The sequence below is a fragment of the Alligator mississippiensis genome, chromosome 1 (assembly GCF_030867095.1).
Source record: "Alligator mississippiensis isolate rAllMis1 chromosome 1, rAllMis1, whole genome shotgun sequence".
Classification (NCBI taxonomy): Eukaryota; Metazoa; Chordata; order Crocodylia; family Alligatoridae; genus Alligator; species Alligator mississippiensis.
Genome location: NC_081824.1, coordinates 29,947,539 through 29,974,742, shown reverse-complemented (window position 1 = coordinate 29,974,742; position 27,204 = coordinate 29,947,539). Strand labels below are relative to the sequence as shown.

The window sequence follows — 27,204 nt, the reverse complement described above, 5'->3', positions numbered from 1 at the left end:
TGCCCAGTCATTCTCCCCAGCTCCCTAATCATTCTCACAACTTCTCCTGGGACTGCTGGCTCAAGCCACAGCTCTTCCGGCTGCACCCCCGGCTGCCTCCCTGCCGGGGTGAGGCAGGCAGTGCTAGCAGCCCCAGGAGAAGATGCAGGGGTTGGGGGTTCTGGGAGCTGGGGAATTGAACTGGGAGCTGGGGGAAAGCCCCTGTTCAGTCCCTGAGTCCCCAGTCACTCCTCCCTGCTCCCCAGTCATTCCCTCAAGCCCCCACAGCTTCTCCCGAGGCTGCCAGCTCAACCTGTGGCTCATCTGGCTGCTCCCCTGGCTGCTCCCAACTGGGGCGAGGCAGATAGTGCTGGCAGCCCCAGGAGAAGCCATGGAGGCTGGGGGGAATGATTGGGAGCTAGGGGATCAAACCGGGAACTGGGGAATTGAACTGGGAACTGGGAGGAATTATCGGGGGCTGGAGGAATGAACAGAGGCTTCCCCCCAGCTCCCGGTTTGATCTCCTAGCTCCCCAATCATTCCACCCAACCCTGCAGCTTCTCCCAGGGCTGCCAACAATGCCTGCCTTGCCCTGCGGAGGGGCAGTCGGGGCAGCAGCTGGATGAGCCACGGCTTCTCCTGGGGCTGCTAGCTTAAGCTGGGGCTCATCCAGCTGCTACCCAAGCTGCTCCCACCAGCACTGCCTGCCTGTATAGCAGGCTTGTCCAACATGCGGCCCGTGGGCCACCATGCGGCCCGCCAAGCCATTTTCTGAGGCCTGAGGTGCCTCGCTCGGGACAGCGGGTGGGGGAGGGGAGCTGCTCACCCCTGCAGGGCTGGGCTCATCGCATGAGCCAGGTCCCGCCGCCCCTAGGGCTGTGCGACGCAGGGCTACCCCAGCCACGCCTGACAGGACGAGCTGGGGACAGCACCTGCTTTTACTTCTCTCCGGCTCGGCCCCTTGTCCCTGGCGTCCCGCTCTCCTTCTGGGTCCCGCCGGGCTTGGCAGCCATGGGGCGGGAATGGGGTGCAGCGCCTGGCGCAGGCAGTCAGCAGGGCAGCCCCAGGGGGGCCTCAGTAGGTGGGGTCCTGGTGTGACCTCTGCGGGGCAAGGTGGCAGGAGCCTGTGTCTGCTGCACCCCGCGCTCCAGGCTTGCAGTGCTGAGGCCGCCGGGGCCACATGCGCAGGTGGCCAGGCACCACGGTGAGCGGGGCAGGTGGGTGAGGAGCTGCGGTGCAGTAGCCGCCTCGCTCCAGCCCGCCTCGGGCAGCGCCGGCTCGTGGGGCTGCGCTGCTCGGGGGATGGAGATGTGGAGCTATTTATTTCTCCTCTTCAGTCTCTGGGGCAGTAGCTGGCTGGATTCAGAATGGGTCTCTCCTGCCCCTGCCCACCAGCATCTGCCATGAACCTTTTAGTAACAGGCAGGTGCAGTAGGGCTGTACAGGCAGGGTCTCTCTGGCCCAGGATAAAGGGTGTTTGAATATGGCTCGCTGGCCCACGGGGTAATAAAAAGTTCATGATCTGGACCCACATTCAAAAGGGTTGTACACCCCTGCTGTATAGCCTACAGCCGAATATCTTCAGATTTGGATTCAGCTGAATCGAATTGGAACAGCAATTCAAATTACTGAATCCGAAGTGAATAATTTCTGCTTCGCACAGGGCTACTACTCAGCCTTTTCTACCATAGTCGGGTCTTGGTCGTCAATAACCTGGTAGCTGCTACTCTGTGGCATATCCTGGATCCTCCAGTGACCATGCTTAAAAGGCTCCAGAAGCTCCTCGTGGACTTCTTTTGGAACGGGCAGCACTGGGTTCAGCAATCTGTCCTCTACCTGCCTACCAGTGAGGGGAGTCAGGGCCTGATTTATCTTGTGAGCAGAGTGGCTTTCATCCACCTGCAAACCCCTAAGCATCTGCTTTTTGTTGGTGCACCATTCCCCTGACAATGGTTGGCCTTTCCTGTGCTGGGTGGGAGACCTCATCCTTGATTAGGAGCTTTTCCTCTTAGATTCTGATAGTCTGAGCTGGGTTACCTTCCCATTCTTTTACCACAGCTTCACTAAGGCCTGGATGGTGTCCTCCTGACTCAGATCCCAGGGCACATGCCTGCATTTCTAGATCTTGCAGCAGGGGACAGGACACAAAGGCCCCCTCTACACATGCAGATAAAGGGGCAATGGGGTCTAATGCACAATCCACACAATTGAACTTCCTGCCATTCCACTCATGCATGGCAGGAGGAGCAATTGTGGGATCACACATTAGACCACGTTGTGCCTTATTGCCATTGTTGCCATCATCTCCTAGTTTTGGGTGTGTGTGAAACCCCTGAGGCTGGGGAATTGTAGCTGCCGTGATATCCCAGGTTCAGGGTTTCACGCACCCTTAGGGCACCTGCACCTCCTCTTTCCTGGCTGCCAGGACACAGCTGGATCCCAGCACCCAGCATCTGGTTATAGCTTGCTGGAGCTTGTCATGGCATGATAACTACTTTGTACATGTAGCTGATTTTACAGTAATTGCACAATTAACTAGTTAGTTGCACGATTCCTTTAACATGTAAGGAGGTCCCCAGCCACAGAAGCCTCATCGCTTTGCTGGGTTGGTCATGCACCATCAAGCTGATCCACTTCCTGGTCTGACAAGATCTCAGCAAAAACTCTGATTGAATAACCTCTGCATGAAACAAAGCTGCACTTCCCATGGATCTGCTTGCTGCCCTTGATGCATCCTGGAGGACCACATTTGCACATGATGAGCCCTCCCCAGTAACAGCTTGCTAGACAGGTGTCCCGTTCCACACCCCTGCCCTCCCTTGCTACCTCCCGATTGCTATCTATCCATTAAGTAGACCCTGAGTTCAGTGGATTGCTGAAAAGTGTAAGGTTAGTCTCCAAGCCTGAAGTCATGACTTTATTTTTGTTTTAAATCGATTTATTTTGTTTACAGCTGTTCTGGCAGCACCTAATTATTCTTTTCTCTTTTGGCAAATTGGAGAGTGATAGATTTCTTGTGCCCACTTGTGTGTTGGGATTTCTCTGTTGTGCAAACTTTGACTTCAACTGGCAGTAAGCTGCAGGCATGGAGCCAATAATTGCATACATACCTATGTACAGGCTGGATGGATCCACAAATGAGTTCATACCTATGTTTCTGCAGTGGCAGAGGTCATTGAAAAGAAATATGTGTATGTCTATGAAAGAATTCTGTCATCTTGCCTGGAATATTTTCTTCCCCCCTAAGGCAATTTAATCCTTTCTGTTAGTTTTTTTTTTCATTGAAAGAAGACAAAGTTTAAAGCATAGATGCATACAATGTATGTTCTTTAAATTTTTTGAATCCAAATAATTAGTCCTGAATTTAGCCTGCTAACTCTTCCAAGAATCACTTCGTTATTATAAATTACATTGGGCAGAAAAAATGGCATGGTAGCTCTATAAATATAACAAGCTGTGCTCATTTAGGGCACCTATACATGTGATGGACCTCTGCTCTGATGCGTGCTAATTAGGATGTTTCAGAGCAGACTTGATTAATCGAGTCTGCTGGAGCCTGCTGAGTGGTGCGCTCCAGCAGCCTCTGTATCATATATTCAGTGTCCCCACATTTCAAAATGGTGGTGGGTCACTTTAACTAAAGTTGAAAGAATGAGCTTTTGTTAAAGCCCCCTGCTGTCATTTTGAAGCATGGGACGTTGAATACATGTGACACTGCAGGCACTTTAATTACAGCAACTCTCACAGCTGCTCTAATTAAAGTGCCCCCCACCACCTCAACTCCACCCTGGAGCATATATACAGACACCCTTAGTTTCAGAAACAAACTACTGCAGTCTTTGCTGTGCCAAGAATAGTTAGACCAAAAATAATTTTTAGTCCTAATTCCATTTCTCTGTGAAATATCTTGTAGGAGCGATCATGTAAACTGGAGGTTGGCAACCTTATGCTGTTGTGGGCTGCCACTTCCAAACCCTTTTCACCCCAGTGCGGGCTGCAAATCTCTGCCTGTCCCCCCAGAGCACTGTCACCCTCATTTATCCTCACTGCTGATTTCCATCTGCAGTGGAGGGGCAGATTTTGTTGTGGGGGTAAGTATAGGTATGAGAGAGAAGCATGGAGGCCTGTGTGCCTCCAATTCTCTGAGCCTAATCTAGCAGCGGGGCAGAGAGTCTCGAGCCCACAGCAAGCAGCCCTCATCTGCCCTCATCCTGCTGGGCTCCAGTTAAAAGCATCCCCATGCTTAAAAATGGTGGCAGCAGTTCTTGAACTAAAGTTCATTCAACAAACTTTTGTTCAAGTGCCCCCACCACCATGTTTAAGTGCCGGGACGCTGATTTCCTGGATGAGCCGCCCATAGCTCTCCCACTCCCTGCCCCAGCCCCGGGTCCCATGCACCATCCTGGCAGGGCAGTGCTCCCAGCCCTACCCCTGCTCCACTCCCTCTCTCACCGTGGGGGCCTCAATCTGCACCCCGCCATGCCCCTTTCCTGCCCCTCACCCCTTTCCTTCCACAGACTTACCTCAGGACGCTGCTGTCCACACTGCCCGGCTGCATTCCTGGAAATCGGTTATGGAATTGTTATCAGCTGATATGGCTGGTTAATAATCAGCTATTGGTACTCGCCAAGAAAATCTTCATCGGTGCACCCCTACTATTTAATAATCTAATCTATTGTATATGCGGAATAAAAGCATTAGTAAGCAAAAAATGGTTCTTTCTCTGTTTCAGATAGACAAGGATATTCAGAAGGGGAGCTTTGTAACTTTGTTTTGCAGTTTCTGGCTTCCAGTGACTGGTCTAACTTCATTGTTAAACAGTGTTTAACCATTTATTTAATATAACTTTAAACTCTGTGTCCTTTTCTAACCAACTACTGCCTGGTGTTCTTGGGTACTAAGCTATATATATAAAATGCTGGAACCAGGTGGTGAATACTGAAGCAGTGAGTGTAACCTGCCACAGATCCATGAGCTGAATCCATTGTTTCACTCCACAATTCTTAAACTACTGTAGGAGAAGAGAATGGGCAGTGCTTTAGATGTGTGAGTTTCAAAAAGAAATGTTGATCAAGTCATGAGGCCAGTTTTATGCTTTATTCGATGGTGAATGTAAGCAGCCAGGAAATATCTTTAAAAAAAAAAAAGAGGCTTGTAGTCCAAAGCCCTGACCTGGAAGCTTGTTAAGGGTAAGTTGTCACAAGCTTAACTTTACTTGTGACAACTTGACATGCATGGTTAATCACAGTGAAGTAAATCCTATCCATAAGCATTCACAGGATTGGGGCCTAAATGTGCATGGTATGGATAAGTTATTTTGGGCATGAGACTCATTGCTATATATGGGCATCTATACACATGCTACAGGGTGGCGGAGGAGGTACTTTAATTAAAGCGGCTCTCAGAGCCACTCAAAGTAAAGCACCTACAGTGTCACATGTATTCAGAGTCCTGCACTTCAAAATGACAAAGGTGTTTTAACTAAAGCTCGCTCAATGAGCTTTAGTTGAAGCATCCCCACTGCCATCTTGAAACGCAGGGATGCTGAATACACATGACACAGAAGCCGTTGGAGCACACTAATTAGCATGCTCCAGCAAACTCACAGCAGATCCAATTAATCAAGTCTGCACTGATGCATCCTAATTAGCATGTGTTGGAGCAGAGGTCCATCATATGAATAGGTGCCCTATATGTGCAGCCACTAGCAGCATGAGATCCTAATATGTGACAGGCTCCTAGGTGCATCAGTAATCCAAATAATAATTACTGGATAAAAGAGCCTATCCCAGGAAGTGGGATGGAGAGATGAAGGAGAGGAAGCATGTTGCAAGGCCTTGAACGCCAGAACAGGAAGTTTCATGGATACAAGTTGTTTGAACAGTGATACAGGAAGTTTGAACTTGAATTGATTTCACACTGTGATCCCTTAAAGTGACTCAAGCATGGCTGATATACTAGAAAAAATGGGTAAGAGATTATCTTGGTAGCAGCACTCCAAGTCAGTGGAGCAGATCAAAAAACCAGCCTCTGGGTCCTTATCCGAAATGTTTGGTTAAGTATTATTATGCTCTTTTTCTTAATATATAAGGGATGGTGTGGTTTTATATAAAATTGTTTTATGACTTTTGGTAAACTATCAAAACTGCCTTTGTATAATGTTTGTGTTCTCATGGAGGGCAGGATAGTGAAAGGAATTTGAGCAGGAAAAATGGAATCTTTTAAATAGTTGACTCTATTTTTAGCTAGTTAAAAATTGAATTCTTAATATACATTTTTGGCAGCTGTTTGTCTTATTGTAGAAATGTTGAAAAATTGTATAAATATGTCGGAAACCAGGATTTTTTAGGAAAAGAGGATGCAGTTCTAGTTTCTGCAATATAAGTAGTTTAGCCATGAATTTAAACTAATTGCCTCACATTTATCAACACTGAATTGCATTTACCATCATGCAGCATGCTTATCCAGTATTCTTGGCTCTCTCAGGAGTTCTGTACAAATGTATCTAGTCTTGATTAACTCAATCTTTTCTGTATCCTCTCCAGATTTTGTTGCCATGTTGTGCATCCCTCCCCTTTTCCAGAGAAATGCATGTAATTATATTGTGCAACAGTGATCCATGCACAAAACTATTGAGAAGTCTTGCAGAAAAGTATACATATATAATATCACAAGTATGGTTGCAACAGTTCCTCTCTTCCATAGACAAAAACTGAGTTGCTAACTTCTGTAACTGGTTTGGTCTACCCAGTAAATCCTATTAAGTCAGAAGTGTCAATACAATGTATAAAACTTTAGTTATAAATAACTACATTAAAAGTATTGCGCGCACACAGCTTTCTTTCCACATATCTAATCTAGGGCCTTAGAAGTGTTACCATCTTTTTACCTGTTCAGCAGTTCAGATATCAGGACTTAAGTGCTCTATTTTGGCTGTAACTCTTGAGAGGTTTTATACTTTAGGCCACTACTGAGCTGAGACATGTTATTTTATCTATGTATCTTGGTTGTTATTTTGTCCCCTCTTGCAGGTTTTCTGGGACAGGAATTAGTTTCTTTGCACCTAAGCTCCTACTCTTTATCTTTATGTTCCTCACAGTAGCATAAACAATTGAGTATATAGTGTGTCCTTCAGTTGTCTGGAGTCCACAAGCAAAAAGGAAACAGCATGTGATGCTTCAGTTGTTATCTCGGTAGGCGTTCAAGGCTCTTCATTGTGCAGAGAGCTCTTTATACATGCAAGAAAACTAAAAATCCCCCCCTCCCTTCGCGCTTGCGCGCGCGCGCACACACACACACACGTATGTGCACATTCATTTCCTGCGCAGCAGTGACAGGAATGTCGGTTCCTTCTCTGCTTGTGAAAACAGTAGGAAGTGTTGCGGGGGAGGGGAGAAAAGAGTTTGATTAGCCTCCCAGGCCAAGTACAGACATTCAAAAAGCCCAAGCTGAATCAGTTCAATTTTTGCAGGTTAGTCTAACCTGTGTTAGTTGAACTGGCAAGCAAGTGAACCACCATTCACTTTTGATTCCAACAATGCAGCCACATGCCTGCAATGGCTCAGGCCAGAAGCCAGGGGATGCTAGAGCAAGCCCTTGCCTGGAGGGAAGCTGGTCTGGCAGGTATTTGGCCAGGCCCTGGTAGGCTATGATTGGGAAGGCTTTTAAACCCCCACCGTGATCTGCACGGTCCCCAGTTGGGGTGGGGTCCCTCGAGGGAGATGGGCAGCAGCCCCTGCCATTTCCTACTGCCCCCTCCCACTGCTCGAGTGGGGCAAAATGCTTGACAGGGGCTCCTATGCTCCTGCCAAGGGAAAATAAACCCCCTCCCTGCCCCCTTCACCTTAGGGGGCTATGCCGAGCTGGTGTCTGGCCATACCTCCACTCCTGCTCTAGCTACAGAGCCAAGGGGTGAGGCTAGTCCTGCTCTCTGGAGCAAACAGCACAGCCTAGCCCAGCCAAGGGCTGCAAAGCATGCTGGGATGCTGGGGGACTCTGATTTAACTTAAAGCAGGAAGGGGTCTGGGACAGAAGTTCCATAAACCGGTTTGACCTCAATCAGTTAAGTCTGATACTACATTCAACCAGGTTTATCTTAAACCAGTTTCAGACATTTTAAAACTGGTTTATGTGCACTGAAATTCTGTTCTGTTACAGGTTTAAATCAGTTTCTGATCTGTTAAACTGGTTTATGTGTAACTTGTGTCCCTAGCCCTAGGGAAGCAGCTGGTCAGGTAGAGGCCATGCTTGGCTGCATGGGAGACGTGCCATGTAGTAGAATGCTGAAGAGCCACTCTCCAGTCAGCTGCCTGTTGCCACACTTTTCTGCAGTGTATTTTCTTTCATAGATTTCATAGACATTAGGGCTGGAAGGACCTCACAAGATCATCAGGTCCAGCCCACTGCCCAAGGGGCAGGAAGTCAGCAGGGGTCAAATGATCCCAGCAAGATAAGCCTCCAAGTGTTTTTTTTGTAAGTATCCAGAGTAGGTGTTTGCACCACCTCTGGTGGGGAGTCTATTTCAGGCCATGGGGATTCAGACAGTAAAGAAGTTTTTTCCTTATGTCCAGCCTAACATGGTCTTCCAGGAGTTTGTGACCATTGGACCTTGTCTTCCCATGGGGTGCCCTAGTGAACAGACGTTCTCCCAGTTCCTGATGCACACCCCTTATATACTTATATACTGCCACTAAGTCACCCCTGAGCCTATACTTTTCCAGGCTGAAGAGTTCCATGTCTCTCAGCCTGTCTTCAAAAGGCCTGCTCTCTTGTCCTCTAATCATGCACACGGCTCTCCTCTGGACTCTCTCAGGCTTCTCCACATCCTTTCTGAATTGTGGAGCCCAGAACTGGACACTATTCCAGCTGTGGTCTCACCAAGGCTGAGTCAAGTGAGGGCTGAAGGGCACACTTTCTTTCCTTCTCTTAATGTTCTACAAAGAGCTCTTTCTCCCCTTTAATCAGGAGCTCTTGCTATTTGTAAGAGCTTGGAAAAATAGCTTTCTAAAGCCCTTTCTATATTAATAAAGCAGTTCAAAATATGACCTCCTGCTATGAACAGATGTAACCTTTAATTGCTTGACATAGATTCATAGATGTTAGGGTCGGAAGGGACCTCAATAGATCATCGAGTCCGACCCCCTGCATAGGCAGGAAAGAGTGCTGGGTCTAGATGACCCCAGCTAGATGCTTAACTAACCTCCTCTTGAAGACCCCCAGGGTAGGGGAGAGCACCACCTCCCTTGGGAGCCCGTTCCAGACCTTGGCCACTCGAACTGTGAAGAAGTTCTTCCTAATGTCCAATCTAAATCTGCTCTCTGCTAGCTTGTGGCCATTATTTCTTGTAACCCCCGGGGGCGCCTTGGTGAATAAAACCTCACCGATTCCCTTCTGTGCCCCCGTGATGAACTTACAGGCAGCCACAAGGTCACCTCTCAGCCTTCTCTTGCGGAGGCTGAAAAGGTCCAGTTTCTCTAGTCTCTCCTCGTAGGGCTTGGTCTGCAAGCCCTTAACCATACGAGTGGCCCTTCTCTGGACTCTCTCCAGGTTATCCGCATCCCTCTTGAAGTGCGGCGCCCAACACTGCACGCAGTACTCCAACTGCGGTCTGACCAGCACCCGATAGAGGGGAAGTATCACCTCCTTGGATCTATTCGTCATGCATCTGCTGATGCACGATAAAGTGCCATTGGCTTTTCTGATGGCTTCGTCACACTGCCGACTCATGTTCATCTTGGAGTCCACTAGGACTCCAAGATCCCTTTCCACTTCCGTGCCACCCAGAATGTCATTTTCTAGGCAGTAGGTGTGCTGGACATTTTTCCTCCCTAGGTGCAGCACTTTGCATTTCTCCTTGTTGAACTGCATTCTGTTGTTTTCTGCCCACTTGTCCAACCTGTCCAGGTCTGCTTGCAGCTGTTCCCTGCCGTCTGGCGTGTCCACTTCTCCCCATAGCTTTGTGTCATCTGCAAACTTGGACAGAGTAAATTTCACTCCCTCGTCCAAGTCGCTGATGAAGACATTGAAGAGTATCGGTCCAAGGACCGAGCCCTGCGGGACCCCACTGCCCACACCCTTCCAGGTCGATACCGACCCATCCACCACAACTCTCTGGGTGTGACCCTTTAGCCAATTCGCCACCCACCGGACTGAGTAGTCATCCACGTCACAGCCTCTTAACTTGTTCACCAGTATGGGGTGGGATACCATATCGAAGGCCTTTCTGAAGTCTAAGTATACGACATCCACCCCTCCTCCTGTGTCCAGGCATTTCATAACCTGGTCATAAAAAGAGACTAGATTAGTCAGGCACAATCTGCCTGCTACGAACCCGTGCTGGTTTCCCCTCGGCATAATTTGTCCTGCCGGACTCTCGCAAACGTGAGCCTTGATAATTTTTTCAAAGACTTTGCCAAGGATGGAGGTGAGACTGACTGGCCTATAGTTGCCCGGGTCCTCCTCCTCCCCTTCTTGAAAATGGGGACCACATTGGCCCTTTTCCAGTCCTCCGGGACTTTGCCCGTGCGCCACGAGCATTCAAATATTCCTGCCAGTGGCTCTGCAGTGATGTTGGCCAGTGCCTTCAGTACCCTCGGATGGAGCTCATCCGGGCCTGCCGACTTAAAGGCATCCAGTTCTTCCAAGTGACTCTGCACCATCTCAGGGTCTACACATGGTAGTCTGGCATCTTGCTGCTGCCTCTCTACAACCCCAGTGAGAGACTTGTCTTGCCCCTCGCTTAGGAGCACTGAGGCAAAGAACTCGTTGAGGAGTTCAGCCTTGTCCCCCCTGTCTGTCACCAATTGTTTCTGCCCATTTAGCAGGGGTCCTATTCCTCCCTGAGCTTTCCTTTTACTCCCTATATATCTAAAAAACAATTTCTTGTTGTCCTTTACTTGTGATGCCATCCTCAGCTCCATGGTAGCTTTGGCCCATCTAACTGCCTCCCTACAAGTGTGAGCAGAGGAGGTATATTCGTCTTGGTGACGAATGCCGAGGGGATTTGGGGCCATGCATCAGCTGTTTATGCTATAACTGCTACTGTTGCATGTTTCTGTGACCATACCAATATTAGTGTAGTTGTTTGGCTTTCTAAATGGTATGCAAATTTTGAACTCACTAATTGCTCTTGGCGCTTGGTACTGTAAGTTCTTTGCAGGTATAAGATTTCCCCTAGCCTTGTATCTTCTGGGCTCAGAAGAAAGGCTGAATGGGATAGTGTTTGGAGCACTAATATATGACTTGAGACACCTATTTTGATTTCGGCCACAAGCTCCCTTTGTGACCTTGGACAACTCACTCTCTGTCTTGGTCATTCCTCATCTGGAAAAATTGCTGTTAACAGAAAATTTGCATTTAAAAATTGTGAGGTGCTGGGTTACTATGGCAATGGGGAGCCATTTAAGCTCTTAAGATTGATATATTTTTTGTAACTGTAATCCATAGTGCACATATATAATTGCTTGACCAGTCTGCATTTTTTATCCTCTTTCATGGACCCACAAGATTTGGGTGTCCATATGTATAATAAAGCTGGGATACATGTCTTCTAGTAAATGTTTGCTTTTTAAGTATAAATGAATTCCCTTTTTGTAAGGGGTACTTTAGAAGTGAGCAGGTAGATGTGATTTGAATGACATAGAAAAGGAATCTAGGATAACATACTCTTGGAAAATGTTTTCATGTATAAGGACAGTGCAGAAGAAGACATAGAGGTATTTACCACCTAAAGTACCCATTGTATCTGATCTTACTTTCATCTTGATATTGAGCCTCGGAGAAATGGTAGAGAGAAGAAGAAGAAGCATCATTTGGAATAAGATACTCCAAGTATCTTTAAACAAGTGGGGGTCAATGTTATGGCAGGTGTGCCACAAGCTAGCCCTACGCTGTCCCTGAGTGGCACTGATCTCCTTCCTCTCATGAATCTATTGCTTTGCATTTTGCTCTCTAATCTGTACCCCCTGACCAATCTTCTTTTTTACTTTCTTCATCCTGCTCTATGGCTCCCTGCGTGATCTCCTCTGCTTTCTGCTTCCTGCCCAATAAGTTCCCATGCTGCCTGTCCTCACTCCCTAGTCTCCCAGGTGACACATGCAAGGGCTGTCCATGCCACTTTGTGGCACTTGTGCCACAGGTTGGCCATCGCTGCTTTAAATGACAATACATTTCACCCCATTTCTGGTAGGTGCTGTGAGCTTTATATACAGCCAAGGTATAGATAGCTGTCTTGACTTGACTGCTCAGAAAGTTTATGAACAAAATTATTTGGTCAGAGGACTTAAACTTGGTAGGTGACATTTTATTCAGAAATATGCATGTCTGTCTACCAGTTTGTTGTGCGGTTTTAATTTTTTTCTGATTGGAAATTAACTATACTTTTGGAGCTATCAGAAGTAGAAAAGTTACAAAATATTTTAATTCTGACCCATAGAATTGGTCATTACTGAACTAGAAGAAATCTGTGGGAACCTGGTTGAATGGGGCATGGAATGTAAAGGGACTAAACATGGCACGGTTTATTAGAGGCTGTTGGGAAGGCACTGGAGACTGATCACTAAGTCATAGATTCCAAAGCAAGATGTGCTTACATTCTCCCTAGGAAGATCTTCTTGTCCATGCCGCCCTGCATAGTCTGAGGAAGTAAGTAGCTAGGCAAACGCAAACTAAGTCTCCCCAATACAGCTGGGCAGTAAATCTCCATGCAAGTTCTGTGCTTTCTCACAGCGAATAGGAAAATTTCACTGTGGAGTGGACAGGAGACTGTCATAACAGATGCCTGCCTATCCTCACGGGGAGCCCATTTCGGGGCCTAGCTTGGATGTGTAGGGAGGGCTTGTCCATAAACGGCTTCAAGTCTAGGGCAATCTGATGCTTGAAACAACACCTCTATTTTTAGATTCTGTGTCTGGCATCATGATAGCATGCTAATGGAATGTCGAGGAATTGCCGCAATGTTTGTTTTTTAAACAACAGGACATTACTGGAGAACAAACTCTCATGCTGTTCATGCCACTAAAATATGAAAGAATAGCAAAAATGTAAGTTAAAAGCCAAGGTGTTAAGGATTCTTAAGCTAGTTTGTCCAGGGTCCTTCTCCTGGAGGAAATCCAAGATGGTACCCTCTGCAGTAGGGACAGCCCCTGGAGGATGTTGCTGCAAACTGGAAGCAAACGTATTAATGAAGTACATGGTTCTCTGTGCTCTTACTGAAGCCTGTAAAGCCTTTCTTAATAGGTAACAACATCCAGTCAGCAAAACTGTTTGAGGTATCTCCCACAGATGATGGAGATAAGAGTTCTAGATCACGGGTCAGCAATGTCTTTGGCCGGAGTGCCAAAAACACCCTGACCTCTACCCACACCTCAGCTTGGCGTGCCAGAGGTGGGGGAGCCACAAGGGGTCTAATCTTCATCATGAATGACTGGTGCACACACATAGCATGGATGCTTCCAACACATGGACAATGCACCCCGGCGGTGAGCAAAATAATGGGGCTTGTTGAATTCACCCTTGCTTTCTGAAGTTAGTAAAGGAGCTGATATTAAAAGCAGGGGTTACCTGTAATTCACCCCTTCACCTGACATGGGGTTAAAATACTTGCCTTGTCTGTAGAAGAATGTTAAGGTTAAAAGTATCATCCAGGCTGCTTTTACTGAAGGATGGAGACAACTCTTTATCCTAGTTGCAATGAGCCTTTAGGGGGGTGGGGATTAGATTCCCAACTACTTGAATTCAGGCCTTCTCTTTTTTCCCCCTAGTCTTCATGTTGCCATCCATCTTCATACTATCATCACATTCTTTGTAGCAGGATTTGTAGGCATCTAATAGCACTACAGTATGTGAAGTTGTCTCCCTATGTTGCACAGCTCCATAATGGCACAGCTACCTTTTTCTGTCTTAAGAGCAAAGAATCTTTAGCAAGGTACCAGAACATAAAGGGATACCACGTTAGGGTCCTAGATTTTTTTAAAAAATCATGCTTTAAGCAGCAGTTTTCTCGTCAGCTGCCCACATTGCCAATAGAAGTATGCTGTTCTAGGTATTTATGCATATTTTTAAGTGACTTGCATGAGCAATGGTGGCTGTTAAAGAATTTTACAACACTTGCTAATGAACTGACATAGCGTTGGTGTCATGATTAATCAGAGATGTGGGAAAATTTGCCAGTGCTTTATTTTTCTGTGGGAAATTTTCCATTTCTAAAAATTCATTGTTTCATAAAATTCATTAGTAACAATAAATGGATACCAATACAATATTAGGCAAGCTTGGCAGTTTCAAAGTTGTAATTAATGTTTTTCAGGTGATTATCCCTAGGAAGTGTGTGAGAGAGCACATACATGTTTTATTGAATTGTAAACAAGAGGGTAAATATACTCACATAATAATCCATACCAAAAATTAAGATATGAATTCACCTATGCTATGCAGGTCAAATCAAAGCCAAATGAATACACCACTAAGCTTGTTTCTATTTCTCAAAATCTCTTGTTTCTGGAGAATCAGTCAGAAAGAAGCACGATTAGTGAAGAAGATGCAGTGTGATGATAAGTTGCCCTTGCCCATAAACTCGTTGGTAAAACCATCCTTTAGCAAATGAGAATGTGATTCAAGCAGTTCTGAATCAGATTTTCCTTAATCTGATTCTGAAATGGAACCAATAAGTAGCGCAAGTGCCAGTGAAACTGGAGGTGCCACAATGACCTCAGTGGAGGAGAGCTAAACTCTGTTGAAATAGATGAGTAGACAGCCACGGCATATCGTGCACAGTTCTTTGGGTGTACTAAAAGTAGTGTGTCAACTGTTTTCAGTGCCTTCATTTTATTTCTTAAATTTAAACAAAGTAAGGGAAGTACATGCTATTGTGTATTGTCTTTACATTTTTACAAATATTCCAATAAAAATAGTTTCTTTCCACATAAAGCTTTGAATTTGTTTGAATATAACATTTAAACCACATGAAGTGTGCTGTATTTAATTTTTTTCCTAATCAAATATTTCAATTTAAATACTTGTGGCTATTGGGACAAATTAACATGGGGCTACTTTTTTAGTTTTGTTTCCTAAATATAAGTCAAATAAACATGCTAAATCAGATCGCACTCTATTTAGGGCATTGGAAAATTTTATGGAAAACCCACATCTCTGTGATTAATTAGGTTTAGGTTTCTTGGCTATCTAAAATATTCAAGTCTAGTCTAATAATGTCCATGTAAGCAACCTTTCTGATGGCACTTTCCAGTTTGAACAAAAAATGATATAGCTTGGGTTACCGCAGAAAGGATTTATTTTCTACCTTCTTGCTGCAACAAGTGGTTGATGAGGAAATATGAAATCAGTGCCAAGTTTGGCCTGAATATGTAGTTATGTCAGTTTGTTGGCAGAATATGCTTATCATCCTGTAAACTTGTTTAGCACTCAAATGCTTTATATTTTTTAAATACAGAAACCCTGCTACATTAGGAAAATGAATTCAAATCCGAAAAAAATGTAGGAAGCCCATGTGCTCTGTGTACTGTCTGTGTGAGCTCTGTTTGGGAGGGGCTGCTTTGGCTTTCCTTTGTTTTAACTTGCCGGAAGCTAAATGTCAACACCAGAAGTTTCCATGATAGCTATGCCACTAGCTGAATATGAGCGTGTGCTTGGCTCCTGAACCTCTCTAGCAGCAACAGACCACAAAAGCAGCAGTGCCATTGCCAAAGCTTGACCTTTCTCTGTCTGCACCTCTTAAAAACTCCAGTTAGAGTTCTTGCCTTCCATTTGGACTATGCCCAAATCCATTGCCCAGATCCATTGAAAAATGTGATCTGGGATCACTGCCTTCATTCTGAAACTCTTCACTCTGTCACTCCATATCATCAGGTTCAAGCCTCTTGTCTCCTTTGTCAGAGAGGCTTTTCTTCCTTCCTAACTGTCTTCTCTTCTGTCATCTCTGTAACGGAGTAACACACTGTAAAAGGAATATGTTCAAGAATTTAGCAAGATTCAAAAAAGGATGGGCATTGATATGGTTAATGAGGGTTTTCCAGAGTTGTAACTAATAATGCTTGCAAGTTTGAAAGGATAATAAATCTCACACTCAAAGATTTGTGCCTGTCCCTCACTACTGGAGATAAGTGGAGAATTAATGGTGGGCATACTTTATCCCACATCTGCTACTGTGAGGTGGTTGGCTCACTGGACCATCTGGTTCTGCCTAGGTCTGAAGGTGGACCTCCGATCTGACCCCGCATGGTAGTTTCATGTTCCGCTATGCAGCTAAGTAAAGGCAGTCAAAAAGTTGGAGGCTGAATTGATTTAATCTTTGCAGGTTAGTCTAAACTGTGTAAATTATACCAATAAACAAGTGAACAGACATTTGCTTTTGATTTTGGAAATGCAGCCACATGTCTGCAATGTCCCAGGCCAGAAACTGGGATGGACAGGGGGTGCTAGAGCACATTTCTCTGCTCAGCTGGAGCCGGCAGCTTGGGCCAAGGCTAGACCACCCACCCTGTGAAGAGGGGGAGAGGATAGTGCAGGAGGTACAAAGCATCTTGGGATGCTGGGGGACTGTGAGTTAACTTGAATCTAGAGGAGATCTGGGACAGTTCAATAAACTGATTTAACCTAAATCAGTTAAATCTGATACTGCATCCATCCAGGTTTAACTTAAACTGGTTTTGGCCATTTTGGAAGCAGTTTGTGTGCACTGAACTTCGATTCTGTTACAGATTTGGACCGGTTTCTGATCATTTAAACCTGTTTATGTGTACTTTGTCCCATCTGCCTTGGCTGCTTTGAAATTGATGCCAATCTATTTTGCTGACCAGTGACGTTCCCACAAGCATCCCTGTTCTTTTCTCTGTGCTGGACTTTATCCAGATGCAATGACAGCCTCTTGGCTGTTGCATCAGAGATTGCACCAAGGACCTCCAGAGCTAAAAATGTGAGTCTTGATAGTTAACAGCTGAAAACATTTGTAATCTAAGACAGGATAAAGGGGAACTTGTAACCCACTGGGGGCATGTTACAGCGAACCATCCTGCTCCAATTTAACTCTTGGGTTTCTATACCTTTATAACACCTAAAAGAAATAAGCCAATTTGGTAATGCATCAATCAAAGGGAACAGCTAATCTTCACCTAAAAAATAACACCCCCCGGAACCTTCATGTTCTGTAACTACTTGTGCAACTGTGCAACTTCATTACCCTTGTCCTCCCTCTCCCTTTTGTTTGTAAATAGCATGCCATGTTATAGCTCTAATTTAACCTGGTATGGGTTTGAACTAGGGACTGTCTCTTACTGTGTGTTTTATGCAGCACCTACCATACTGGGGAGGCAGATCCTGATAGAGGATCTTTCAAAATGCAGATGATGATCTGCTCTCCTCCTGTTCATATATAGTATGTCTTGTGTTGCACATTGTAACCAAGCTGAAAGAGAACACATAACAACTCAATGCCACCACACAAACTCAGTGTGATAAAACAGTCTATAGTGTTCTAACTTGGTGGTGCTCAACTTCCAGCCCAGGGAGCCACGTCATCCAGCCTGTGGGGATTCCCATGAGTCCAAAAAATTGGTGGCAGGGGACCAGTGGCAGTTAACACTGCCACCACTCCCCCACTGCCACATTTCCTAGTCCTGTGGGCCTGATGACATGGTCCCATGCTCAGGGCCGATCTGGGTGTGATCTGGCATGGAGCGCAATCTTACCCTGCACTCTGGATTGGGCCCATGCTACTCATCTGGCCCATGAGGTCAAAAAGTTGAGCACCACTGTTCTAACTGAACATAAAATGTCAGAGGATATAAGCAGAATCTTTCACTAACAATTATATTTAGTATATATTGTGAATTTGTTTCAGTGGGGTGAACAGGGAATGCCAAATTGAAATCTTAAAGCATCCTCAGTTTTTGCTAAGTCAACTCCAGTGCATTTCCTCTCTTTTAAGAATGATGCTGTTCCAGGCAGCTCTTGCAACACCAGATGAAAACGGCTCAGCCAGAGGAGAGGCTGCTTTTTATTTTCTGATGTAACATGCTTTTTTCTGTCTGAGAGCCAAATGGGAGTCACAAAATAATATCCTAGAATGCTCTGTATATCCCATTTCTTTTCATGATAGACTTTGTTTCACCATCACAGAAGGTCAGAAGATTGAAGGATTTTAACAGCCCTGCCACAGGGCTTTTTGTAGGTGATTTATCAGTCTCTTCTCCATCTCTTGCCCCATGTCCCAAACAGTTCCTAAAAGTGTTGGAAGAGTTGTAAGTAGAAGAGCCTGTTATTGGTCAGAGTCGGCATGTAAGTGAATGACTGGCTTTGCGTGTGTTGTTTTTAGTTAAAGAAAAAGAATCTAAAAATAGGCCCCTTGCTAGACTCCACTTCCTGGTTTGTTGCAGGGACAGTAGTTCTGCTGATAAGTGGCAGAGCACAGTATCGCATACTTGAAGCCTTAGTTAGGCTGTTACAGCTTTCTTCCTGCCTCCCGTATACCTCTGTTGTAGAGGACAAAGCAGGATGCCAAACTTAATTGCTGTGGGAAGATGGGATGGGAAGAAAGAATGGGGAAAACTGGTTATCTGCTCTGGGAATAAAGATGGGAATAGACTGGAGCTGGCTACAAAATGCTTCCAGCTGCCCACTTAGTCAGGTGAGCTTGCCCCAATGGCTTGAGAACTGACTCTTTCTAACCTGGCAGTTGAGTCCCAGCCAGGGAATGGCTGATTATATCTCCGTCCTACCTGCTATCACTGATTTTTCTCTAAAGTAAGTAGTAATGATGGAGGCAGCCTGTATGGTGGCACTGGGAGCTGCCTATTCTTCCCAGTACTGCCTGGGTTTTTTTGTACCATCCGAAGAGAGGAGAAGTTTTTGGGTTTGACATGGGAGTGTCCAGAGAAGGGAAGATGCATCAGGAGCAGAGGTGCCTGGTAGAAAATAACACCCCAGCTTCTCTTTCTGGGGACAGTAGGGGATTAGCGGTAACTTGTTTCCCCATGTTCTTCTGAACAAATGAGCTGAGAATCTGGTTTCCCCAAACCATGGGGACTTCTCTTTACTGTGTTAGATTCTCTGCTAAGATGCTGCTTGCTTTACATCCAGTTTAGCACAACAACTTGAGCTTCTGTGTCTGGTCAGGAAACAGAGACCAAGACTGAAGATGTACAAAGAAGATCTAGAGATAAATCTCACGTGCTCTGGTTTGTTCCCTCTCTCTTCCTCCCTTTCTCCCTTATCTCTATCTCTTCTTTCTTTACTTTCCAAGTCCTTCCAAACCTTGAACAATAGGGTAGAGAGAGACAACCATCCTGCAGCATCTCACTATTATCTAGCACCAGCAGAGGGCAGGGCAGGGTGGCACCTTAAATGCCTCTCTGAATGAGTTAGTCATAAATACTTGCCTTGCCTTCAGCCTGACTTCAGATTAACTCAACTGGTTACCTCTCGTTATCTAGCATGGCATTCCCACTGATCCGAAGTTGCTTTAGGCACCTCGTTTATATAATGTACAAGCTCTGAAATAGTGGCCTTTTCCATGTGAATGTGGCACTGTGCGTGGTGTCACCCATAGCTAAGTGTTTAGAGTAGTTGCTGGGGGGAGTAGAAGACTTGGGTTCTAGGTCTCCCTTTTCCAGAGGGAGTTTGAACTTGCAACTCCTACTGTCCCCAAAAATGCCCTGATGCTAGGCCATGTGGTAGACCAGGGCTGCTTCCCTGGCAGCCTGTGGGTTGCATGTGGTATGAGGCGTTAACATGCAGTCTGCAGGCTTCCCCCTCACCCCCATTGCTCCTGTTACTATGCCAGCCAGGGGACTCTGGGCTCCCCCTCTGTCTTCCAGCTTCTGTTTCTTCCCCCTGATCCTGAGGGTAGGGAAGTGCAGTAGGAGAAGGGCCAGGGAGAGGTCTGTGTTGCCTGTGCTCTAAATTTAGCCGGGGGAGTGGATCAGGCAGTCTGCACAGGGTGCATGGGGACAGGGGAGCAGGTTGTCTGTGCAGGTGAATGCAGGAGGGCTGCCCATGCAATATGTGGCCTGAGGATCTGCAGCCCCTTTCATCACCCAGAAGTTGCAGAGCCTGAGGGTGGGCATTGCCAAAACCACCTTCAACCCCTTGCTTTGAATCTGATCTACTGGGCAGCCAAGAGAGGAAGGTGTGGGGCCAAAAGTGCAATAAACCAGGTGGAGATCAGTGAGAAAAATGAGCCCCCTCCCTTCCAGGGCAGAGTTTTGGTTTCTGGTCCTCACTGTGTGCCAGTGGTATTTCTGCATTTCTCATTGGATAAACAGCTGTAAGATAGTGACTGTCCCATTGGAAGAAGGAACTGACTGAGTTGCTGCCTGTGTAGCTAAAGCTTGCAGGGTGAACGGTGCTTACCTGTCTAACAGGGAGTTGTATTTGGGCCATAGGGCACACATGCTAGAGTGAATGTCTGAGTATATGAGTATGTTCTATCCGCATGAGTTTGGGATGACTCTTGTAATATAAAATATATGTATGTGTATTTTATTCCATTCAGTGGTTCAGTTTGTAAATAAGGCTTGTCTCTTTGAATTCAGTTATTTAAGTTTGTGGATAAAAGAAGGAACTATTTATGTGAATTGCTGGCTTTGAAATCTAAAATCCAACTGAACCATGGGCCTTTGGAAGTGATTCAGATGTGGAAGGTTAGACAAGTCTGTGGCTGATATGGTTCAGTGGATATGCTGCTGATGAGGCAGTCCGTCATATATGCGATATATCACTCCAGTGGCACCAGGATATGCATGTATATGATAACTTCAGCCAACGCTGTAATTCAACAGTTCCGGTGAAGAGGCATTTATGTGCAAACATGCACATGAATAAGGTTTTTTGGTTTCTTTTCAGCTGAAATTTCTCATGTGAATAAAGTTACTCACTCGTGGTTTTCAAGTCAGGCCCATATAATATATGTAGTGTAGATGTGCTACGTACGTTTCAGACAGGAAGTGAAAAATACTGCCTCTAATTGAAACTAGAGAGGGATTAAAAAGCCGGCCAGAAGAAATTACCAAAGGTGGCTGCTGCACAAGTACTGAGGCTCCTATTCTTAATTTTAAAGGTCATTGAAAGACCACCATTCTCTTTTTTGTTTTGACTACTAACGGTACACTTGTATGTAGTGAGACATTGCATAGATACAGTACTGAAAGTAAAACGGCTTAACTTGGCAAACTACAATAGATTCCACAGATATCCTAACAGGTATTTTTAGTTGAAGTGTTTGCCTTCTGAATGTTTTGTCCGCACTGTCCTTGTGAAGGTGTTGTGCCTTATGAGATCAGGTGAAATAAAAAAGTTGTCTAGCCCTGTGTGTGTAACGACACAGTACAATGGGTATGTACATACGTAAACATATGCATTTGATTACGTGTGGTTATATGTATCTGTGTCTATATGATTTATAAAAAAATCACTTGAATGCATTTAACTACCATATAAAATGGTTTGCCCAGGGTGAGGATTGTTTTCTTTTGATTGTCAGCAGAATGATTTGTTTGGCTATAAGACTGCTATAAAAAGTGCTGCATTTCAAACAGCATTTGTTTCACTAGTATTCCAAGCATTTATGTGTGCACATGCATGCACAATTCGGATGTGTACAAAGCCATTTATACAAATAGGCTGCCAAGTTCAATGAAACAGTCCATGATATAACGCTCTTTGTATATCGGTTGCAGTTTCTAGTCCAGTATCTTGACAGTAGCCACTAGTATGTGCTTCAGAGGAAGGTTTAAAAAATTCCTAAAGTTGATAATTTTGACATACTTGCCAGTAGGAAAGATTTAATTCCCTGATTTGCTCATTTCATACTTCTCTCCAATTTGCTGGTAGATGATGTGATCACTATCTGGTGTTAGGATCTTGTTTATACCTCATGTCTTGTCAATCATTTTTTCAAAAATAAGTCGAGTCCAGCTAAATTTTATGTCTGGATAGGTATATCACATCAGCCTTGTGTGTGTGATTTTCCTCTTCTTTGGTAGTTGCAGTTGCTTTCTGCTTCATATTCCAGTAGTTCAGTTTCATTATTTAAAACCTGCACTGATGAAGGAAAATAGTAATCAGATGAGTAAATGACTTAGTTTTGCCATTTATAGTCTTTCTTTTCTGAACTGTGTTAACATCCTTTTGGGCTTTGTTTGACCTGGATAGAATCAAGATAGCATTTGCTTGTTTGGTTTGTTTGGCTTTTAAATAAATATACCAAGAGACTAGTCCCCTCCTCCCCCAGTAAACACATCAACATACCTAAGGTGCATTTGTATATTGATTAATTGATAACACTTTTGCACTGGTATAGTCAAGCTAGTGACCAACACTACTTCATTCTGTGGCAAAAGAGGCTTTCACCAATGTCAGTACTTACCCTATTGCATTGTATCTACACCAGACACTTGGAGTTTAGCAGCTATAACAAAGGAAAAAGGAGACATTGGGGTAAATTGATAAAAAGCAGTAAGTCTCCAGGCTTGAACAGTATTGAAGAATTCTGAAGGAGCTGAAATTAGGAAGTGGGTAAGCTGTTGAAGCATAAAGAATTATTCCTAAAACCTCCTTCTAGAAGATTGTAGGTTAGAAAATGCTACGTCCATATTAAAAAAAAAAAAAAAAAAAAAGTGGGGGGGGGGAAGAGTCACCTGAGGAATTTCCAACCAATAACCCTTACAGATATATCTGGTAAACTGATTGCAATAATAATTTAAACTCAGAATGAGAACATACCAAAAAGACCGGTATTATCAAATCTAAACAGTATGTTGCGCTTTAATTTTTCAAATTTTTTGAGCGTGCAGAAGTAGTGAAGTGGACTAGGTTGATATTCATTTAGGTTGTAGCCATAAAGCCTCTGTTAAGGTCCCGTCAAGAGCGTATTAAAGTAAATGGACATAGGGTCAGAGGCAAAGAGGTGTCTGGGAAAGAGAAAGGAAAGGGTAGGTTAGGATCATTAGGATTAGATCATCCATATTCATCATAGCAAATGGGAGGCGGCCTTGAGGTTCTGTATTATCTCCCATGATAATTGCACACTTATGCCCCACAAAGAGTAGAAGAGGGTAGTTAATGAAGTTGTAGCATTTTTCAAGTGCCTCAAAATTATTTATGAGTCAGTACCAGAGAGGATTGCAAGGGGACATTGGAGACCTAGTTAAGCTAAGTGATTGGGCAGCATAGTAGTCTACAGAAGTTTCATATTGTTAAATACAGATTAGAGAGAAAACTTATTCATGTACCGTATTTTCGCGCATATACCCCGCACACAGGTATAACCCGCACCCACGTATAACCCGCGGAAAATTGCGTTTTCAAAAAATAATCCATGCATACTCCACACCCGTGTATTCCCCGCACCCCCTTGTATTCCCCGCACCCTCAGGTGAGGACTCCAAGCCAAGCGGCGCCTCCCCGCTGGGCCCCGGAGGCACCGCTGGGTGTCCACTACATGCCCCGGCCGGCCGCGCCCCCGGACAAGAAGGAGATGGAGGGCAAGGCCCCGCTGCAGCCCCCCAGCCCGCCTGTGCTGACACCCCCTGCCCTGGTGGCACAGCCCAGCCTGCCCGGGCCCAGCGGGGAGGCGCCACTTGGCTTGGAGTTGCCTGCATAGCCCGCACCCTTGCATAGCCCACACCCATCATTTTGTTTTGTAAAATCGTGCATAACCCGCGGGGTATATGCATGAAAATGCAGTACTTTACAAGATTCAAAATGTAACTGTAACAGCTTTAGGAGGGGACTTAGATGGCATTCTAATGGATCAGGTAGGTTAAAAGATATCCAGATGTGTAAGGAGTGGGATAGAGAGCATAAGTCAGAATGGTTTGGATTGTTTACAATATAGGGTGAGACAGATAAGCGGGGCTCTGATAAAAGAATGTAAAATAATGATTTATTTTTTTTTAGTAGGTAGATGTTTTCCCTAAATCCTAACACAAGGTAGATATTTAGCGAAGTTAAAAGACCGGGAAAATAAGTAATAAAAAGACATCATTTTTTCACACAAGGTGCAATTGAATTGTGGAATTGGCTTGTAGCCATAGGAAGGTATTTAGGCCAAAAACGTATCATTTTAAAATGATATAAAAATGAATTTGGCCTCCGTGGATATCAGAAATATTCTGAATTTTCATATAATAAAAACCCATCTTGTGAAATGGATGTTAATCTCATACTGAAGGGTTTAAATTAATCTCTTAACTACTAAAGATATTTAATAGAACAGGACAGGTTGTTCTACGTCTGTCTATGCAGGATTCTTAGACCTTCCTCTGAAGACTAGGTGGCCCTCCAGTTAGATTCAGTATGGTCATTCCCATGTCAAAGAAACCTTAATCATTATATAGACAAGTACTGCATGTTTCTGATGATAATTCTGGTAGGGAAGGGAGGGGGGAAGCTTTTGGTGAATCCATAGTTCTATACATTTATGAGTGAATCATTAAAAGTATTGATTGCCTTAGAATTTAGATGTCCTAAATCTTGCTTGTACAAGAGAAAAATGGCATGTAAGCCCTACATTTACAAGGCTTGTAGTGGCTTCTGTTTGAAATTGCATTGGGTGGAAACAGATCCTGTGTGTAGAGGTAGGATGGTTTCTACCCCTGTTAAAGGTTTTCTCTAATCTTTGCTCAAAGTCGCACAGTTTGGGCATGCTTGAAAATAAATGGTGGAAGCGAAGAGATTCTGTGCTTTTGTGAATTCCACTAGGTGCCTGTTTGCATCTTGAAGCACTTAAACCTGAACCAAAATTTAGTCCATGATACTTGAACCTCTTGCTGCCTGAATCCATTTTGAAAATGGGTCTTAGGCATGTAAGGCACTAAGGTGCTTTCTGAGATCTGACCCCTGGGCTTGTCATAGTCATTGCCCTTTACGAAATCAGGATGAGGTGACTGCAGCGATCTCTGTGTGGGAGACATACATTTGAGTCACCTCCTCTGGAAATCAGCTTCCTGTCAGCTGGGATGCAAGTTATATGTAGAAGCACACCATACCAAGAACTGCATATTGCTTCCTGTTTGTTTAATGGTGCCATCCAAATGGTGTTGACAATGGCATAGTTTGGGCTCTGAGATAGAAACGGCAGCTCCCCCCGTCATACCACCAGGATTATTCTGAAGGGACAGGACAACTTGATCCTCCCCTTACTCAGGTTAGTGGTTAGACACCACTGTCTGTGATGGGTGAGCACTGGTAGACTGGGATTTGATTGACTGGATGAACACAAGTTCTTTTTATTATGCCTGAAGCCCATTTCGTAGTATAAGCCCCTTAGTGCTCACAGTAAACTGCAGGCTGGAGTCTTCTTGATCTGAAACATAGTAGGTGAAATCCTTGGCCACAGCGAATCAAATGACTAAACTCCTGTTGACTTGATTGGACCAGAAATTTCACCCAGAATCTCTTACAGCGCATTGCTTCCTAGCACTGTGTGGCTATGCTTGTTCCGCACTGGCTTACAGGAAGATTGACATTTAACAGACCTTTGGTTCAGTACAGCGGGCTTTCCATCAGCGGGGGCGAGCATCTCCCAGCCAAGCACTGAGCAGGCTTGATCCTGCTTAGTCTGCATTTGTGGGAAGGACAAGAACATTGTCCAGAGTAGCAATGTGGCTGCAGAACCCTTTCTATTTTGTGATCCTAGTTAAAATAAAGGGAGAGAGAATGTATTTATTTAACTGACTTTTCTTTTATTATTATTATTATTATTATTAATCCTCTTATCTTACTCTATCCTATCATAAAAATGGGATGCAGGAATGTTAATTTGCTTAGTGAATCTCCTGAGGAACAATGGCTCCAATGTTAGCATTGCACTTCAAACCTGTAATTGTTCAACAATAGACTACAGTATATAAAGCCAAGGCTACTGACTCGTGGTATATTTGTGCGAGTTACAGAATTAACTAAAGCAGGTTTATTCACTTTCTTGCTGAGACCTTGGTTCATCTGGCACTTTTTAACTTCTGACACATGTTTTTAGATGAGATTTAACTAAATTTATAGCTCTATTTTCTGTTACAAGTCAATCAAATTAACATATTTTAATCTATTGAACAGCTCCAGCTAAAAGTATTGGAGAGACGTGTCATATAAACAGCAGCATTCAAATTTAATCTTTCAGTTTTGCTTTCAGAAATGAGATTGTTGGTGTGTATTTTAGCAGTTATTACTTTTGGAATATTAATAGAGCTTTTTTATGCAGGAAGCAAACTCATTGTATGCATATGTCACATTACGTTTAAAGTGCAAACTAACAATATGAAATAATCAGTGTTTTAATATTTTCTGTGCTCCAAAGCTATTGAGTGCTTCCACACCAAGCCTGAAAAATCAGTGTTAAAAAAGCTCAGCAAATCCAAAATAATTCACAGAAAGCAAGAGAATGGATTTTTCCTCATCCCCATATCCAGTAAGTAATACAAATACATCCAGCAAGGTTCAGACTTGTAAGTAAACCATTTTGAGCTTTGCCCCGATGGACATCACAAATGAACTTTGTCAAGGAGGGAGGGAGGAGGGGAATCCAAAGGTCTAGGCCCGCATTATTCAAGGCTTTAGTGCATTATTTGTGCACTTACCAGTAACAGGATCTCATCAGTGTGTGTAATATGTTTATTGATATATTTACAATTTTAAAGCAGTTAGGCAGCCTACCAGTGCCTCAATCATTAAAATAAAATAAATTCTAAATACTTATATATTTGGGGGGTTGATTTTGTTTTTTTTTATCACGGAAAATCAGAGTTTCTATGCCCCCTACACTCACCAGGATGCGGGTCCAGCTGCAGCTGTCCCCCCTGCTGCTTTATGGCACTGAATAGTTCTGATATGCTTGTGTCTTGCCCCTACCTATTTTGTTGCCCCTCACACCTGACCCACAGCCCCCTGGCCCTGCTGGTGCCCCTCACTTCTGACCCACAGTCCCCCACCTGCCTGAGCCCCCTCACTCCTGTCATGCTGCCCCCCACTCCCAGGCCTCAGCTGCCCCAGTGTTGGGAGCAGGGGATAGGTGTGTAGGGCAGGGGGTGTGGGCATAGGTGACATGTCAGGGCAACATGGGGGGAGGGCACATACCCCTCCAGATTTCTGTGCCCACAGTGGGAGATTAATCGAGTCTGCTGGAGTTTGGTAATTACCACGCTCCAGCAGACTTCAGCACCATGTATATCAGCATCCTCATACTGAAAAATGGCAGTGGGGGCATTTTAAAGCTCA

At 44.6% G+C, this 27,204-nt stretch overlaps 1 protein-coding gene across 3 annotated transcripts in view; it reads left to right on the top strand.

The window, feature by feature from the left end:
• HPCAL1 (hippocalcin like 1) overlaps positions 1-27,204 on the top strand; it is a 177,960-nt gene that overhangs the window by 44,549 nt on the left and 106,207 nt on the right. The gene's annotated exons all lie outside the window — the stretch shown is intronic.